The 13,525-nt window shown below is 43.1% G+C and overlaps 1 long non-coding RNA gene across 1 annotated transcript in view; it reads left to right on the forward strand.

Moving 5' to 3' along the window:
- The first annotated feature begins 4,412 nt into the window (after window positions 1-4,412).
- Window positions 4,413-13,525, forward strand: part of LOC105502197 — a 69,194-nt gene continuing 60,081 nt past the window's right edge. The window contains exon 1 of the long non-coding RNA XR_001000295.1: window positions 4,413-5,007. This is a non-coding gene — a long non-coding RNA (uncharacterized LOC105502197). The remainder of the gene's footprint in view (window positions 5,008-13,525) is intronic.

Below are 13,525 nucleotides of genomic sequence, written 5' to 3' on the forward strand. Positions count from 1 at the left end.
AAAAATCCCCACAAAACCTTATCACACAAGGCTGGCTCATCTTAAACTTGCAGTCAGCTGAAACCCTCCAGTCATTTTTCACTGTAACTGCTGCTGCCCTAGTCTCTCCCATTGGTCCAGGAATCTTGTCATCACACCAGGACTTGGATAAGGATGAACATCCAGAGGTCAATTTTTGGGCCCAGAGGACTTCTGAGATTAAAATGTGTCTCAAGATTGGGACCTGTGGTCATGTCCAAGGTAGAGGAGGGGTCAGTGGCAGCTCTGGCTTTCTGCTGGATGGCAGTGGGGGCAGGACACACAGCTTCATTCAGAGGCGTGAGGACCACCAGACACTTGCAGTACCCAGTACCTGTTCCTGTCTTGCTTGCAGATGGGCACAAATCATAGGGATAGACAAGTAACATTACTGACAGGCTCAGAAGCTCAAGTGGTTTGGCCCTCACCTGGAAACACTTAGATCCATGCAGACTATTCAGACTGACTACCTGGCATGAGGGGTGAGGTCACAGAGGGGACCATGGGGGAGGAGAGGATCAGAAAAGGCCACCACAGCCCTCCTTGTTCTCTGCCTCAGTGGGTTCTTATTCGTGTACATAAACATAAAAAGAGAGTAGAATCATGTATTTATTTTAGGTGAATCCTCCTAAATTGACATGTTCCCTGAACAGAAGTCTGAGGGCTCTCTTTCATTGCAAGAGACAGAAAACAAACTAAACTTAGAGTAAGCAAGAAAGAGAATGCATTGACTCACTTGTTGGGAAGGCCAAGCATGGAGTGGGCTTCAGGCTTGACTATATCTATGGACTGGAAAAATGCATTGGGATTTATCATCATTTACTCCTATGATACCTTGGCTTCTTCCAGATAGCAGTAGCCATGCTGCTAGAAGCTCTGGGGTCCTAGCCTTACTATATGCAATCCAAAAGTATTGAAGAGCATATCTCCTTTGGAATCAATATACAAAATCCCAGAGAAGGACTCTGATTGGTCTGACATGCTTCACATGTCTATTCCTGGGCCAATCATTATTAGCAGGAAGATGGGATAGAATGATTGGCTAGGCTTGGGTCATATGTTTTTCCCAGTGGCCAGTGATTCTACAGGCACCTAAGGGCAATAAACAGGATACCCAGACCTTGGGTGACAGGCAAGTCAGAAACGGAAGGTAAGCTGTCTTTTGGGGTCTCCCTGGGATCTCGTGTCTGCTTCTTTTTGCCTACCTCCTCGTTCTTCTGTTTCCCTGTGAACGTTGGCTTTGGTATTTTTTTCTTCCTCAGCATGTATGTACATGACTCAAAATGGCTGCCCCTGCCCCGAGCCCTATGTGACTTTCGAGAGCTCCACACCACCTGTGACTGAGTTCAGATTTTCAAGGAAGAGAGGATTCGATGGGTTTCAGGGATAGGTGTTAAATACTGGACCTATCAGTTGTGGCAAGGGTTAGGGATTTGTAGTATAAACACAGCTTCCGAGGTGGTCTTCCCCTTCAGCTGGCCTGTAGGGGCAGTTCGTTGGACAAGGGGGGCTGTGTGTGGGGCAGGCATTTCAGAACAAGATATCTTGCTGGTCCCAGGTGACCCAGAGAACAGCAAAGCATGGTACCATCTTGCTCTCAAGTAGTTTCAAGTCTAGCTGAGCAGGTGAGAGGCTCATCTGGTCCAGGGGTCATAGGACATCAGAGGAGGGCAAGGTCATTGTGGGCCAGAACACATGGAACAAGTTGCCTGGAGGCTGGAGGAGTGCAGCTGGCCTTTCCAGGTAGGCAGGAAGGAAGGGACATGACCCTGTGCCATGTGGAGGAGACATTGCCTCAGCAGATGCTCTTTTCTTCACACCTGAGCTGGCCCTGCTGAACAAATATGCAAATAGATTTGAAGTGTCCTGTCCATTAGAGCTTCGCCTCAGAGTATAAGCACTGGTCTTCCTGAGGCTTCTGTCTGACTTCTCATAACACCCTCTGTCCTTGAATTACCACAGAGTGCCCCTCTGTCCACTCACCATCTGTGTGTGCATGTGTGTGTGTGCGCACGCGTGTGTGTGTAGGTTATGGGGAGTTTTTCATGATGTTTTGGAAAGTCAAGGAGTTTCTTCTCTCCTTAAAGCCAAGAATGGAAAAAAAAATCTCCAGAATAAAAGGAAGGAAAAATAACCCTTTGCATTTGGAGAACGTAAAGAGATCTGTAAGCACCCTAAGGTGGAGACTTCTGTTGTCATGTTGTGGTCCACGAAAGTTCTGGACTTGTCCAAATTCTCACGACTGGGACTAGAACCCTGGCTTTTACTGCCAGCCAGCTTCCCTGAGCCCTCAGGGGCAGTGAGGAGTGGGCCTGGCAGGGGTGGTCTCTATGTAACAGGAGTGAGGGAATGCCCCACCTTCACAAGGATGCAGTAGAGGCTCAATCCTAAAAAGCTCAGCCCAAACCAAGTCCAGAGAGGATTTGGAGGCTCCGGGAAGGTGCTAAGAGGTCACCAGCATCTCCTTTGGGAAGGGGGTGAGAGTCCATCCCACATACCTTATCTGGGCAGATCTCATTTCCTGGTGGAGGAAAAGGAAGAGATCTTTGTGTTTCTCTTCTGTTTTTTCCCTTTCAGACAGACCAGACATCAGATCTCGGTCAGATAAATCCATCTGAAACGAAAGGGGCTGAGGCCGAGGCTGTCACAAAGAAAAGGATCCCTTGCCAAAGTCACACAGGAAGACACTCCGAAAGACCCTCCCCCAAAGAAGAGGGCAGACGGGGTTCCCCTGGAGCTCCCTTTCCCTAAGGGCTTGGTGTTCAACTTTTGATCCTAGTTCCACATGAGGTTTCATATAAGTGATTGTATTATTATTATTTTTTTGCATGGGTGAAAAGCCACAAATTATTAACGCTGAATTTCAAAGACTCCACTCTTCTCACTCAGGGGTGGCATCGCTTCACTGTTCAGGCACGGGCAGCCTCACAGAACGGACGTGGCCCAGACCTCACTTGACCTCTGAGAGGCCCTGAAGGCAGTTGCCCAAGGGCAGGGGCAGGGGACAGGGCAGACGGGGAGGACACGGATCGGAGCGGGAAATGAAGAGAGAGGAGGGGCGGGGAAGGAGAGGAGGGGCGGCGGGGAGCCGGGAGAGAAAGAAAGAGGGGAGACCCGGGAGAGGAAGAGGGGGAGGCCCGGGAGGGCGCGCGGAGCGGGTGTCAGCGAGGGGCCGCCTGTCAGGGTTCTATCTGCGCGATGATTGATGCGGGCCCGGGTTTTTCTGTCAGCCTGTCACGGCGCAGGAATGTTTAATGTTCTCATTATTGGTTACGCTGTTGTGTATATTTCTCTGTCAGCACCGCGGACCCAGCTGAACTGGCAGAGCACTTCAAAGGCCTACGGGTCATTCATCATCCCCATGACGCTCCGGCAAATGCTCAGCTTCAGCCCCGCGCCAGGGATTTGTTATGACTTGCGAGCCGCCTGACAGACAGGGCCGCGGCGGCCGGGAGGGGACGCGCGGGAGGCGGGCTCCGGGCCCTTCCTGTCACGCCGGGTCCGCGACTCCGACTCGGGGGGGGCAGGCGGCATGGCGCGGGGTGGGCCCACAGGGGCGACCCCCGGGAGGGGTGGCGGGAGGAGGCGGGAGGAGCCCTCGTGGGCTCCGAGACGCCCCCACGCCTCTCCCTGCAGTCCCGCCCTCCTCCTCCCGGCGGGCGGTGGCCTCTCCCAAAGTTGTGCTGCAGACCCGGAGGTTGATGGGGGAAAAGCGAAACTTGCAACCGTCCAGGGCCAGGGAGGGGCGGGAGCTGGGAGCGAGAGCAGTAGAGTATGGGAGCTTTGTTTCCTTTCCCAGGCCGTGACATGATTAATCGTTTTCTTCTGATCTAATTTTGGAACATGAAAAACAGCACATTTGTCTTGAAGAAAAATGATGTGCCGAACTGCGCAGATGGAAATTTCGAGCAATGAGAAAGATTAAAGTGAAACCCCACTCCTTAGACCTAATCATGAGTTGTAGATTATTCTGTCGGCCCAGCCAGATGGTAGCTCTGATTCCACAGCCCCTTCTTATATTAATGAATACTCGACTGTTATATTTGACTTAGGTAAGTGAAATGTCTATCAGAGCTAATGGACTGCCAGCCAGCATAACACATGTTGTACCGCTAAGGGTCCTTCTGCATTTTTCATGTTTTATACTAATGTAGAACATTTTGTTTCCTACTGTTTTTCATCATTGTCACTGTTTGCTAAATATTTTCACATGGAAGGGGGGAGAGAGAGAGACAAAGTCAGGAGGAAAAAGAACCCCCCTCCAAACTTGTGTCCAAAGCTAATTTCCTCCCGTTGGGCTTGGCTATAACTCTACAAGTAAAACAGTCACCCCGAGCAATGCGTACAGGAACTCAATAGTAACGTGATTAAGTTCCTAGTCAACAAGACTACACTCGACTGTATGTTAACAAACCTAATTATAGCCCCGTGGTGATAAATTGGGCCAGGGCCCTGGTTGCACATCTCTGAGGTCATATCTAGAAGAGCAGTTTGACCCTCTTGTCTCAGGGAAGAGAATTGTCCTGGAGAGGGGTCGCTGGCTCAGTGTGGTAGAGGGGCTGTTTTCTCCTTGACCTGGTTGTCCAGCTCCTGGGAGGATGGGTGGATGCCAGGAAGCGTTTCAGAGTGGAAGGTCATTGGCATGAGAAATGGGCATTAGGATTTGCTGGAGGAGGCCGGAAGGGCAGTGGCTTCTGAGCCATTGGCCCCTTTCACATTGTGAGTGGCATCAGGATGCCTGAGAGGAGAGCATGGTGTTTCTGCTTCATTGGATCCATGCAGGTCTTGGAGGGTGGTGGCTCACTCTTTCTGGGCCAGGTAGAGGGTGGCTCAGATACTCCCCTTCCTCCAGGCTTCTCATCTGTAACTGGTGAAGCCCGGAAGAGCTTGTTGTTCAAGAGGAAATCTTGTGTTACTTCTTTATGAAGAACTCCAGCCTGGTGGAGATGAATGAGTCCTGAAGATGGAATCAAAGCTCTTTGGGCACAAGTAAGATGGAAAGGGTTGAAGGACATTTTCAAGGAGTGATGTCTTGAGAGAAAAATGGAAAGAAATCCACACGCAGAAAAGAGATATCCAGATATGAAAACATGGGGCAGGGGGAGGGAGGGAGAGAAGAGAATGTAGAGAAAGAGAGAGACATAGAGGAGAGGACGTGTCGATACCAACAGAGGAGAGGGCCCATGAACTCAGAGGAGAAACTCTCCTTGCCTCAGCCAAAGTGAGCTTCCTAAAAAGCCAGTTTGACCCCCGGTGAAAATTCTCTTCTGGCTATGATTCCTACAGGAGTCTGTTGAAATGTCTTGGCTTGGAATAGGTGAGTCTCTTCATCTATCCCTAGCTTCTCTCTCCAGCCTTATCTCTTGCTTGTTGTCAACTGTGACCCTGCCCTTCTGCCACATGAGCTTTCTTAGGGTCCCCAAGAATGCCAGCCTCTTTCAGAACAGTATGATTCTATCTGTGTTTATTTCTGTCTATCCTACTCTCCTGTATTCTTTCCCTGGAAAACTCCTACTCATTCTTCAAGACCCAGCTCTCAGGTCTCCTCCTCTGTGACATTTTCCTGACATTCCCAGGAGGCATTATTCATCCTCTGACCCCTACCCCTGACACTGGCCAGGCTGCATTGAAAAATGTCTGTGTTTGCAAGTCTCTTGCTCTACACCTTCCTTTCTCTACAGCTATTCCTCTGCTCATTCATTTACTCGTTCAAGAAATATACATAAGATCCTGACAAGGGCCGGGCACGGTGGCTCAAGCCTGTAATCCGAGCACTTTGGGAGGCTGAGACGGGCGGATCACGAGGTCAGGAGATCGAGACCATCCTGGCTAACACGGTGAAACCCCGTCTCTGCTAAAAAATACAAAAAATTAGCCGGGCGAGGTGGCGGGTGCCTGTAGTCCCAGCTACTCGGGAGGCTGAGGCAGGAGAATGGCGTAAACCCGGGAGGCAGAGCTTGCAGTGAGCCGAGATACCGCCACTGCACTCCAGCCTGGGTGACAGAGCTGGACTCCGTCTCAAAAAAAGAAAAAAAAACTGACAGATATTGTTCTAGACACTGGGGATTCAGCAATGTACAAAATCCCCTGCCCTTCTGGAGGTGTATTTGTGGATTTCATTAATTTCAGTAGCTGTATTTGTGGATGTATTAATGAGGCTTTTTAATAGTAAGAAACAGAAACTTGCTCAGGCTAGCTCTAGAAATGGGTATTACTGTAAAATGGTGGCAATAACGAAGGCAGGAAATCTCACAGAGACCCAAGAGCAGCTGCACAGCTGAGCCTCTCAGCCTCTATAACTCGTTAATTGGCTCATTCGTGGCCTCTCCCAGGCCCATGTCATTTAAGAAACTTTTTATTGTGATAAGAAATACATACACAAAAGTGCATGTATCCCAAAAGTACAGCTCAATGAATTTTCACAAATTATAGCCCATAAAGAGGTGAAGAAACATAACATTCATTACCCTAGTACCTCCTATCCTCTTTTATTTCATTTTTAAGATAAATTCTCATCCCAGCTTCTCCCCAGCTATTTACTATGTGATGTTTTGATTTCTGTTTTCACTGGATTCATTTTTTAAACAGCTTTATTTAGGTGAAACCTACATATCATAAAATCATCCATTATAAATGAACAATCCAATGATTTTTAGTAAGTTTATAAAGAGCAGCAATGATCACAATCCAGTTTTAGAACATTTCCATCATCCCAAAGAATCCTCTTGAGTCAATTTTCAGTTAGTACTCAGTTCCAGCCGCAACCCCAGCCCCAGGCAACCAGGTTTTACGTTTAGGTCTGTGATCCATTTTTTAAAAATAATTTTACTGAGATATAATTCACATACCATAAAGCCTACACCTAAGAAAGGTAAAAGTATGTGTTTCTAGTATATTTATAAAGTTCTACAAATATCACCCCTATTTAATTCCAGAACATTTTAATCACCAGAAAGAAACCCTATATCTATTCATAGTCACTCCCCACTTTTCCCTCCCTTTAGTCCTGGAAATCACTAATCTCCTTTCTGTCTCTATGGATTTGCCTATTCTAGACATTCCACATGAATAGAATCATATAATATGTGGCCTTTAATGCCTGGCTTCTTTCACTCAGTATAATGTTTTCAGGATTCATCCATGTTGTAGTATGTATGAGAACTTCATTCCTTTTTATGGCCAAATAATATTCCATTGTATGGATTCACAATATTTTGTTCATCTATTCCTATACTGATAGACATTTGGATTGTTTCTACTTTTTGGCTCTTATGATGAATAATGCTGTTATGAACATTTATGTACAAGTTTTTGTATGGCCATGTTTTCAGTTCTCTTGGGCATATATCTAGGAGTGGGATTGCTGGGTCATGTGCTAACTATATTTAACTTAAAATTTTTTTATATACATTAAAAAAAGTTTTATTTTTTATTAAATAGTGAGAGATAGGGTTTCACCTTGTTGCCCAGACTGGTCTTGAACTCCTGAACTTGAGCAATCCACCTGCCTTGGCTTCCCAGAGTGCTGGGACTGCAGGCATGAGCTACCATGCTTAGTGTAAGTTTAACTTTTTCTTCTTTTTTTTTTTGAGACAAAGTTTCACTCTTGTTGCCCAGGCTGGAGTGCAATGGTGTGATCTCGGCTCACTGCAACCTCCACCTCCCAGGTTCAAGTGATTCTTCTGTCTCAGGCTCCCAAGTAGCTAGGATTACAGGTGTGTGCCACCATGCCCAACTAATTTTGTGTTTTTAGTAGATATGAGGTTTCACCATGTTGGACAGGCTGGTCTTGAACTCCTGACCTCAGTTGATCCATCTGCCTCGGCCCCCCAAAGTGCTGGGATTACAGTTGTGAGTCACCATGCTCAGCTTTGTTTAACTTTTTGCATGTGATCTATTTAAAGTTAATTTCTGTGAATGGTATGAGGTAAGAATCTAAGTTTATTTTTTTGCATATGGATATCCAGTTGTCCATATGATTTTTCAAATGTCCATAATGATTTTTCAAATCATTAATTTGCACTGGATTTTGTCAGGTGTTTTTTTCCTGCATTTACTGAGTAACCTATTGAAATCTCTGAGTATTACTGTCGAATTATCTATTTCTCCTTTCATTTTCATGAGTTTTTGCTTTATGTATTTAGGAGTTTTGTTGTTCAGTGCCTATATATTTATAATTGGTATTTCCTAATGTATTTACAATTTTATCATTATAAAACATCCTTTGTCTCTAATAACATTTTTTTCTTTCTTTTTTTTTTTTTTTTTTGAGACAGAGTCTTACTCTGTCACACAGGCTGGAGTACAATGGTGCGGTCTCAGTTCACTGCAACCTCCACCTCCTGGGTTTAAGCAGTTCTCCCACCTCAGCCTCCTGAGTAGCTGGGACTATAGGTGCATGCCACTACACTCTGCTAATTTTTGTATTTTTAGTAGAGATGGGGTTTCACTATGTCAGCCAGGCTGGTCTCGAACTCCTGACCTGGTGATCCACCCCCCTGGGCCTCTCAAAGTGCTGGGATTATAGGTGGGAGCCACCACACCTAGCCTCTCTAATAACATTTCTTATATTAAAATCTATTTTGTCTGATAGTAATATAGCCACTCCAGCTCTCTTATGGTTACTGTTTGCTTGGGAGATCTCTTCCTATTTTTGTGTCTCTTGTTGACAGCATTCGGCTGGATCTTGCTTTTTCATCCAGTCTGACAATCTCTGACTTTTGAATGGATATTTTAGTCTGTTCCCGTTTAATGTGATTAATAATATGACTGGTTAACACCTGCCATTTTTCTTTTCTTTTTTGAGACAGTCTTGCTCTGTTGCCCAAGATGGAGTGCAGTGGTGTGATCTTGGCTCACTGCAACCTCTGCCTCCTGGGTTGAAGCAATTCTCATGCTTCAGCCTCCTGAGTAGCTGGGACTACAGGCATGTGCCACCATGCCCAGCTAATTTTTTGTATTTTAGTAGAGATGGGGTTTCACCATGTTACCCAGGTTGGTCTCAGACTCCTGAGCTCAGGCAATCCACCCACCTTGGCCTCCCAAAGTGCTGGGATTACAGACATGAGCCATCATGCCTGACTTTTTCTATTTGTTTTGTATTTGCTTAATGTCTTTTTCGTTTCTCTTTTACTGCCTTCTTTTATGTTAAATAATCGTGTTTTTAGTTTAAAAATAACAATTTCAATTATCTTCATTTTATTTTCTCAGTGGTTGCTCCAAGGATTACAACTGCATTTAATTTATCACAATCTATTTCAGAAAAATGCTACTCTAATTCTGGTGAAATATAGAAACTTTGCTCCAATACATCTCTTTTTCTTCCCTTCTCTTCTGTACTATTGTCATTTATATTACATCTAAATATGTTATAAACCCAATAATACAGTGTTATCATTATTTTTTATTGCAACCTTGCATTTTTAAAAGAAGCTAAGAGAAGAAGTGAGAAAAAATATACACAAAGAATCTTTTATATTTACTAACATATATATCATTTCTGGCACTCTTTGTTTCTTTTTGTAGAGTTATCATGTAGGGGCATTTCTGTTTAGCCTAAAGGACTTTACTTAGTATTTCTTGTCTGTTTAGCCTAAAGGACTTTACTTAGTATTTCTTGTACGGCAGGCATGCTAGCAACATATAATCTCAGTCTTTGTTTATCTGTGAACATCTTTATTTCCCTTCCACGTTGAAGGATTATTTTAGCTGTATATGGAATTTTTAGTTGAACATTTTTCTTTTCATGTAGCACTTTAAATGTGTCATTCCATTGTCTCTGGCCTCCATTGTTTCTGATGAGAAGTTAGCTGTCCTTTGTTTTGTTGTTCTTCTGTACATGGTGACTTGTTTTTCTCTTTCTGTTTTCAAGAGTTTTTCTTTGTCTTAGGCTTCAAACAGTTTTACTCTGTGGATCTAGGTGTGGATCTCTTTTTATATATCCTACTTAGGGTTTATTGAGCTTCTTAGATGTGTAAAGCTATATTTGGGAAGATTTTGGCCATTTTGTCTTCAAATACTTTTTCTGCCCCATTCTCTCTACTCTTGTTCTAGAATGCTAATTACAGATATGTGGGTACCCTTAATATTTCTTTACATCTCCTCTGCACATGTGCACAGGCTCTGTTGGCCAGGGATGTGTAGGTACCTTTGGTCCTCTTTGGTGTCTAGTATACATACACACAGCCTCTGGCTAACCCAGGGTATGTGAAGAATCCCCTGTGGCTTAAGTTTTACCTCTTAAAACTTACTGATAAATCCCCACTAGTCCGTCAGTCCTTTGCTTAGCTGAAATGGAACTGCAGCCTCAGATTGATGGAGCCACTGGTCCTTCCTGTTTGCTTGCCATTGAGATCACTTCATCTGACAGTGCTCTAAATCAAGTGTGTCCTTTCCATTATCAGTGGCAAAGCTGTTGGTTGTCATGGTGCCAGAAGGAGCTGGGGTTAGGGACATGGGGTGTGGGCAGCTATAGACTCATATTGTTCTTACCTAAAGTTTAGTAGTTTTCATTAAAAATATTTCTCAAGTTTTGTATCCCTTTGGTAGAATTCTAGAGTGCTGAAGTGGTTTTTGACAATTTTGTTTAGCTTCATCATTGCTTTTTGGGGAGAGGTTCTGTAGACCTCCAAACTCCATTATGTGAGAAGTCAGAAGTCCCTTGGTATATTTTCAGAGCTTCTAGTTCTGTTACTTACTAAACACCTCTGTCCTCCATATTTTCGGTTCAAATTTCCAATAGAAAGAATCTGACTGGTCCAAATAGGCTTGGACCATGCCCCTCCTCCAAGCCATTTCATAGGCGGCTGCTTGGCTCTGCCTTGAAAGAAGTGGGAAGGCTAGGGGAGAACTTCAGTTGAGAGAAACAACTGCATGAGTCCAGGGACAGGTGTATGTCACAATTTGTTTATTGTGGTTTCCGCCCCAGTCTAACTGATCCCACATATAGTTGGAAAGTGGTTCTGGGCAACTTTAGTGATGTAAATAAGGATTGGGTAAGGGTCTGCTTCAGGGAGGATTGGGGTAGTGGACAGCAAGGCTGTTGCGTCCACATTGCACCATGTAAAGCCAGTGTAAGGCCAGCAGAGTGGGCCTGTCCAGGCTGAAGTGCTCTTGCCTCACTCTTGCCCTGTCCTGGCCCTTCTCCTGATTCTTTCTTAGTTCACACTTGTCTCTGTCTGGAGTGAGTGGACACTCTAATGTTGAGTATAGTTTCTACACTTTTCTGCAAGCATTCATTCACTCATTTATCCATGCATGCATTTAAGCAGTATTTGATCACTCACTTGTGTCAGATGGTGTGCTAGATGGTGAGAATGTTATGGTAAGCAAGGCACAACTGGCCCTTACCCTCCCAAGGTTACAGCCTACTGAAGGCCAAGGATCCTTTCAGTATGCTGGATGACAGTGGCTAAATCTTTTTTTTTTTTAAGACAGGGTCTTGCTCTGTCACCCAGGCTGGAGTGCAGTGGCATAATCTCAGTTCCCTGCAGCCTCTGCCTTCCGGATTCAACCAATTCTCCTGCCTCAGCCTCCTGAGTAGCTGGGATTACAGGCATGCACCACCACACCTGGCTAATTTTTGTATTTTTAGTAGAGATGAGATTTCACCATGTTGGCCAGGCTAGTCTCGAACTCCTGGTCTCAAGTGATCTGCCTGCCTTGGCCTCCCAAAGTGCTGGGATTACAGGTGTGAGCCACCACGGCTGGCTAAAGCAACCTGACTAAATCTTTACAGACAGGTTGGGTTGTTCTTTTTCTTCTCTGGTTTGTTCTTTTTGGTCTTTGTTTATCAGGTGAACAGCATAAACAAGATTGCAGAGAATATATTTAAACTATTTAAAATACCTTACTTCATCTAAAGCCTCTAGCATTTTGTCTGTTTTCAAATTAATCTTGCTAGTTACTAATGTGTGTCATTATTCATTAAAGCAGACCCAGTGAGACTCTCATTTAGTAAACTTGGTTATTAGTGAAAATATCATGATCTCCAAATGTATAGTAGAAGCTCTGTTAATTGACCTCCTTTTAAATATTTCTTCATTCTCTCTGTAAAACATATAGAGTGATGCCTTTAGTACAATAAACACTCGTGACTGGTTTACTACTCTCAATATGTCCACCAGTTGTATTGGATGCTACTACAAATCAGTTGTATATGTTCCTAAACCTGCTTATGTCAGTTGTACTTGTCATTTTAATAATTTATTTAGATCATGTAAATAATAAAATATAACTATACCCAGAAATAAATATTTTCTATGTTAACTAGATAGAATGTTTTAGAAAGCCTCAATAAAGACAAGTAACAAAAATACTATTTTGAATTTAGAGTGCTATGAAAACTAGAAAAGACTGGAGAAAAAAATCACAAATTTTCAGAAGGAATTTCCATATGTAAAGGATTCTGCATGAAGATTATTTTTAAATTCTCACTATGCCTCAAAGAATACAAAACTAGAACTCACAGATGACTCACTAAAAGTTTAGTTTTTCTGTAATAAAAGCTATGTAGAAATCCAAACAGTGGAACTATGAGGGGAAAAAAGGCCTTAGGTCTAGATGAAAAGATGGCTAGATAAATGCATAATTGTATACTTTAACTGAAAATGTGTAAGATTACACTGCTTTAACTTACTTTAAATATTTAAAAATATTATCACAAATATTATCCAGTTGCTATCACTATCAAAATATTGTTATAAATTTTATCATTCTGAGTAGGTATTTTCCTCGTTCCTTTCCCTAAAGGTAGCTAATGATGTCAGTTTCTGATTTATTTTTTCATAGACTATTCATATAAAACCAAAAAGGCTCCTTTCCTGTTCTCTAACAAATTAACAGACTTTTTTGATAAATCCACCAAATTCAAATCCAAGTTGTATGGAATAAGAAGGCCTCTACTGTATAAAGCACCATTTCACAAAAAAATGTCTTTATACATGTTGTCAAATAAGAAGTGTAACATACTGGTAGAGATCACACAATCACATTATGTTTTCTACTTTTATTTTAAAGTATATAATTAATTTCTAGATATTTGGGGATTAACTATTTATCTTTTGTTAATACAAGTTTTTTTATTTTGGTAAAATATAAGTAACATTAAATTGACCATCTTAACCATTTTAAGTAATATGCAGTTAAGTAGTGTTAAGTATTCATGTTGTTATGCAGCCATTACCTCCATCCATCTTCAAAATTCTTTTAACCTTACGAATCTGAAACTCTATAACCTTTAAACAGTAACTTTCCAGTCTCCCCAGCTGTTGACAACCACCTTTCTACTCTCTGTCTCTATGAATCTGACTACTCTAGGTACTTCATAGAGGTGGAATCATACAGTATTTATCATTTTGTGACTTTTTGTGTCTATTCATGGTTTATTTCTGTTAGCATAACATATTCAAAGTTCATCCATGTTGTAGCATGTGTCAGAATTGTTTTCCTTTTTAAGGCTGAATAATATTCCACTGTATGGATATACCACATGTTTATTTATTTATTC

The sequence above is a fragment of the Colobus angolensis genome, unplaced genomic scaffold (assembly GCF_000951035.1).
Source record: "Colobus angolensis palliatus isolate OR3802 unplaced genomic scaffold, Cang.pa_1.0 Scaffold12, whole genome shotgun sequence".
NCBI lineage: Eukaryota > Metazoa > Chordata > Mammalia > Primates > Cercopithecidae > Colobus > Colobus angolensis.